The sequence below is a fragment of the Dermacentor albipictus genome, chromosome 7, assembly GCF_038994185.2.
Source record: "Dermacentor albipictus isolate Rhodes 1998 colony chromosome 7, USDA_Dalb.pri_finalv2, whole genome shotgun sequence".
Classification (NCBI taxonomy): Eukaryota; Metazoa; Arthropoda; class Arachnida; order Ixodida; family Ixodidae; genus Dermacentor; species Dermacentor albipictus.
In genome coordinates, this window is record NC_091827.1 from 70,699,795 (window position 1) to 70,705,942 (window position 6,148).

General features: G+C 48.1%; 1 long non-coding RNA gene across 1 annotated transcript; it reads left to right on the forward strand.

Annotated features, from left to right (window-relative positions):
- Positions 1-488: 488 nt before the first annotated feature.
- On the forward strand, positions 489-5,812 carry LOC135919717 (uncharacterized). The gene is made up of 3 exons (XR_010570036.1): positions 489-606; positions 3,780-3,846; positions 5,531-5,812. It is a non-coding gene; the product is annotated as an uncharacterized lncRNA (long non-coding RNA).
- The last annotated feature ends 336 nt before the right edge of the window (positions 5,813-6,148 follow it).

A 6,148-nucleotide genomic window follows, 5' to 3' on the forward strand; every position in this document is an offset into this window, starting at 1 on the left:
CTTTTCTCTCGCCCTTCTTTCTTTCGCTACGCGGCCCACTATTCCGCATCGACTAATCGAAAAAAAAAACACTTCATTGTTTACTAGAGCCTTCGGTTTGTCCTTAGGCCCTACGTGCCGAAATTCGTCCTTGCCGCTATAACTATGCTTATGCACAAGGTCCTTAAGTGCACGACAAAATCATCTTAGAAGACACAGGACTGTGTGTATCACTCTGCGTTGCAAAACAACTGTACCGCGCTTGAAGAACGAAACGAGCAGTTAACAAGAAGTGCGCATATTTACAGATCACAATCCAACGTAGCCTAGAGCAAAGTAATTCCTGACTCACCGTAGTCCACCTGGTCATTGAGTTTTCCGAGAAGTACCACCGAGTACACTCTAACCACCATTCTTCACGCAGTTCATGGCCTTCGAAGTCGAGCGGCGCGCGCGAACCTCGGAGGCAATGTACCACTTCGTCTACTGCGCAGCGACGCCGCTAGAGGCGCCACGACCCGTGTTGTGTTATCTTTCAAAGGTTGTCGAATCAGAGGCCGGTTGGGATTGAATGTAATTTGGTGGTGAGTCGCACGTCTCTCGGCGCTTTAGCACCATGGCGGAATGGTAAGCATTCTTCTTTCTGTGTAAAGTACTAAGTTGTAAGTGAATTTCGCAGCGCCGAAAGTAACGAAAGAGTATATTTTTCTGTAAAGCAATATGGCCATTCTAGCGCACTCAATTCACTCACTCAAGGCATATGCTCCGTCCCCAACCAGCAATCAGCTGGTTGAAATCACGGCTAGCTACAATGTGCGTTGAGAACGTGTTATGGACGTTTCGAAAATATATCAAGCATTTTTCGTTAACGTCAACGCTCGCACGGAGAAGTAATAGTGCCACAATGACAGACCATTTGTATCCAGACGCCGTCTGTTGTAGAGTTGTAGGTCGCACACCTAATTGTGCCGTCTGCTGCGGCGTACGTCTGCCACTTTACAATGGTCGATAGTTTTCGATAAATGCTTGAAATGCGGGAATATCACGGATATTGTGGGTGTGGTTTATTCATGCAGTATACGTGTCCGCGAGTCCTGGGTATCGCGTGTGTTTGTAAGCAACTTCGTTAACTAAAAGCAAAGTCGATACTTGATAAATTCGAAAGCCGGAACTTTGCGCAGCCTCGATTGTTTTGTCCACGTAGTATTTTTTTTTCTTTATGTGCACCGAATGATTGGTTAAGGACTTGCCTACCTTGGCATATAGAGAACGAACACCCAGGCTGAGGGCCGTGCGATTCAGACGCTGAATCGTGCTTGAAACTTTCCAAGACTACGTTATGTAGCCTCGCTAGGCGCATGTGCGCGCAGCACCTTTGGGTCTTCTCCGCACTACTGCGTGCCCAATAAGTGGATGAAGTCGGTCCGAAAAATGAAGATGGGCTGCATTAGTCAGTTTCGCAATAATAATAACCTTCTACTCGTCCGCTGGCGACTTCCGTTGGTTGGTTAGCAATAGTGTTCATCTGCTGTGAACGTGGGCGTAGAAAGTAACTTTTTATGCGAAGCATATTACGAGGGCTCAACCCAGCTCCTCAGGCGCGGCGGTGACCATGAAATCACGTGACACCGTGACGTCACGACAGAGGAGAAGTGGCTTTGGCTCAACTCTTGCAAGACGGGCTGGGTGGGAATCGAACCAGGGTCTCCGGAGTGTGGGACGGAGACGCTACCACTGAGCCACGAGTACAACGCTTCAAAGCGGTACAAAAGCGCCTCTAGTGAATGCGGTGTTGCCTTAGAAACGCGCTGTTTCTAAGGCGTGCGTCTTTTGCTCAGGCGCACATTTCGTTGCCGCGCCGAACGCTGCTTTGCTCGACGCTCACCGCGTCCAATGCGGGGCGCGTAGTCGCTGCCCTGTAGCCCATTGTCTTACACCCCTTGGCGGGTCGACGGGAACGCTGTCGCGTTCCACTCTTGAAGGCGAAGAAGTAATGCATGAGTTGTTTCTTCGTCTAGCCGAACCAAATATAGCCAAGCAACAGCAGTTCACCAGGCTAAACAGTGGTTCAACAACTAAAATAAAGGCTAGTATGCTTCGCATCCTGGGCTTAACCTTACCTAAGCCACAGCCATTTTTTTAAAGGGCGGCGCGCTTTTAATAGGGAGAGGAGGGTGGGCCAGGCGGATGTTGTCGCACATCGTGCTATGGGTGATTTTGTGCAGACGGGCTTTGTCCATCACCACTCTGACCGACAGATAGCAGCGAAATCCAGATTGTGCAAGTTGAAGCGCTATCAACAGCTAGCCCAAGTGTATTCTCGGAGGTCGTATCGAGTAGCTGCGCGCTCCAGGTCATGTGTCACTTCCGGCAATCAGAAATGGCGGACTTCTTCTTTTTTTTTTGCTCTCTCTCTCTCTTATGCAGTGTCAGAAACGGCTATTTTTGCGAGCGTTTTGTGACGCTCCCTCTCGGAGTTCAAACATCAAATTTTGTACAAAGGCTCATCTTATGGCTCGTCACTATCTTCATCTGTGCTTTTTATACGCGGTCCAAAATTTTGTTGCCTTTGGCGAAGAAAGAGAACACCGTCGATAACAAATGAGCATGGTGGAAGCCCGCCGACAGGAGACCCGACTATTCACTTAACTGGGTTAGCACCTCGATGGCGTAGGCGTGATTGTAGTTTTTCACAACTACACATTTTATAGACACCTGGTCAGCGTTTTAGGTGCACAATAGTACGTCGTGGCAGTAGCTGAACTGAACTTGGGTCTTTTAGCGAACCGAAGACGAGTCAAGGGACGCATTCTCGGACGATCACTTACGGTGATAGCATCACTTTCGCGCGACGTACTAGTACCCGGTGCGTTGTATGATTCGAGGGGTTCTGCCAGACAAGCCACTCAGCGTGCACTGAAAGTGACGTCTCCGAAAGTGACCGTCCGAGAATCGTATAGGTCGACGAACTCAATGATGAGTGGACTCACTATAGAGTGAGTGCGGCTGAGTAGAATTTTGGTTAGCCTGAGTCCGAGTGATTCCTAAGCAAAAAAAAAAAGAAGAAACTCAGTGAGTTCCGTTTATTTTTCCAACCTATAGCGAATGCGTCCATAAGTGCTCAAGAATGTCTAGACTGCCGAATGCCATGCCGCCCAGCGGCCCGACACCACATCCGGGACTGTCCAGCGCGCGTAGCGGTACATGAGCCAAACGCGTTGATGCAGCCACGATCAAGGAGCGCGACAGCTGAATCCGATTAGCGACTCACAATTGACGGACCGTGCTCGACTCCCGCCTGGAGTTCTCCAGGGACAGAGAGCTTGTTCGCAGGACTCTAGCCCTGTGATCGCGGCACCGTTTATTTCCTTTCCCGCAACCGCGATTCCCTAAAACGGGACAGTGAGCATTCCCTATTTCAACAAACTTACAGTATATCGAGTAGAACTCGTTGCTGGTCGAGTTGGTTGGGATCTAATGAATACATTGTTGCGCCAAAAAAAGGGGAAAAAGAAGTCTTGGGAAGGAAGAGTACGAAACGACAGATTGAGCGCGATCGTCGACAGATTGAGCGCTCAATCTGTCGTTTCGTACTCTTCCTTCCCAAGTCTTTTTTCCCCTTTTTTTTTGGCGCAACAATGTATTCATTACAGTATATCCTATCTTCTATGCAGAAGGCGACGGCATCATTGCCACACACGTCTTCGTGAACTGGCGTTCCCTATTCTCTGACCTCTGTGACTTGCGTGGACAGTTTTCATATAGACGTGGCTGCAGAATTTTGTTATTTGCATTTTCAGGAGCAGCCAGGCGCCCACAGGGAGGGCGGTTTCCGATGAAATTTCGGAAGAGCTGGAGAACATAAGAGTGAGATTCCTCTTTTTCTTTCTCTCTCTCTCTAATCTTTCTCGTTACTTCGGGGAACAGTTCACCATCGTCAAATTCAAGCCGAGTAATAGAGAAGTCGAGTGCTTAGCAGAAATTTCGAGAATATAGCACTGTTCTTGAAACATATTCATTACTGTGCATACGAAACACATCTTGCATTTAACAATTTCCCGAGGCACTGAGTGTGTCTGGTGTGTGTGTTTCTTGAAAGACCCTCTACATTGTTCCTAGGCACTTATTATTATTAATGCGCTGGCATTCCTTGGCTAGTACCCCAGCAAAAGCTATCCGTAACGCGAAAAGTGTCGCAACATTTACCTGCAAGATAAATGCATAATTGTCGATCACACTTATAATCATTACAATAGTGTAAATGTTGATGATCCTCTGCTTTAGAGTCAGTAAGGAAGGAATGGAAAATGAGAAAAATAAAGTCGCAGTTTCCGCGGAAAGGCGAAACATCGATTGCGACAGCGAATTGGTGGACAGCTCTACGAAGTAAGGATAACCGTCCTCGCCGGGCTCCCTTGAAAGCTTACTTTTCCGCATTACTGTTGGGCGTGCAAAGAAGCCTGCTTTGGGATTGCGGAGTGTAAACAATGATAGAACAGCTGATTGGTAGATGTGATAATAGCGTAATAGTAGATGGTTGGTTGCATTAAAAAAGATAGAGAGAATTGGTGACGTCACCGTCGCCGTGTCAAAGTCGTAACAAAAAAGAGGAAAATAAAAAAGTTTGCTGTCGCAAAATTAAAAAAAAAACAGTTGGGACGATGTTTCGGCTCAGTTGATGCGATTTATCCGCAATATAAATGCACAATTGGTCAAGTTAACACATATAATCATTATAATAATGCAAAAATGTCGCAGTTTCGCGCGAAAGGCGAAGCATCGATTGCGATAGCAATTTAGTAGACAGCTAAACGAAGTAAGCGTTCTTTTATCGGCCGTATAAAGTTGGAAACATTCGCTTACTAACTGAATTAGCAAGCATATTGGCAGCGCGCATAGACAGACAGCAACACATCGCACTCGATGACCGCGGACACTCGCTGTCAAAATGCTGGCGTGAGCAAGTGCGGCAGCAGCAGCGAGCGAAGTGACCTTCGTGCAGTGTATCGCTTCAACGCAAACTGAGCAGCGAGAACACAGCACGCACAAAGGCCGTCTGCAGATCGCTTTCAAGATACGGCAAGTAGAAGCGCCAAACCGGCACCAAACCGCAACTTTAGCAGCCGACGCCCGACGAAGTGGCGCCATGTTAGGTGTAATGGCAGCGTGGACTGAAGTCCGCTACCGCGTCAGCCGGGTCGGCCCTTACGCGGTGCGCTCGATGCTTCTTTCGCACTAAAAAACGATCGAGGTCGATCGAACGAGGGGCTCCGAGACGCACGCGATATGTGTCACTGCAGCGGATCTCTATACGGAGAATATGTCGAATGGTCGAGAAACTGAATAGTGTAGATATTCGATTGGTGAATCGAATTAGTCCAACTTTCACTAATCTGTTCGACGCGGTGATATTCGAGTATTTGCACACCCGTAATTGTTATTATTATCATCATTGTTATTGACGTCGTTGTCGTCGTCATCCGCTTGTCTTCGCGGCCAGTATAGCCTGTAAATAACTATACCACTGCTTTCTGTGCGCGTTCCGTTGCAGGCGATGCTCGAGTACCTCCAACAGCTCATGCTCGAGCTCCAGCAACTGCTCTGTCAGTCCTTGCACCGACTGTATAGAAGACGCTAATGCTCGAGCTCCAGCAACTGCTCTGTCAGTCCTTGCACCGACTGTATAGAAGACGCTAATGCCCGAGCTCCAGCAACTGCTCTGTCAGTCATTGCACCGACTGTATAGAAAGCGCTAAACACTGCTGAACCAGACGGAAAATACTTTTCTTTCGTTTGTTCCGATGAAGCAATAAATCTTGCTTGCCTTAATGAACAGTGCGTCAGTTCTTCATTCACAATTAGTGGCCGCAATTACAGACATCTGGAAGAGTGTTCTGCGGGCCCCCTAAACCACTCCTCATTCCACAGTTCTATTCGGAAGGGAAAACACACACACACACACTCGCCGCAGGACAAACAGGACCTCACAAATTTAGGTCCAATCGCGCAAGAATCATGCAGGGGAAGGGGAACAAATGAAACGGCGTAACTGTTTCACGTAAGAAAAACGCGCGGGAAAGGCGAGGGGGTAAGTGGGAGAGAGAAGTGTGTTGAATTCTGCTACTCTGAATGGGTGCCAAGGGAAGGGATCGAAGCGCAGTCGAGGACG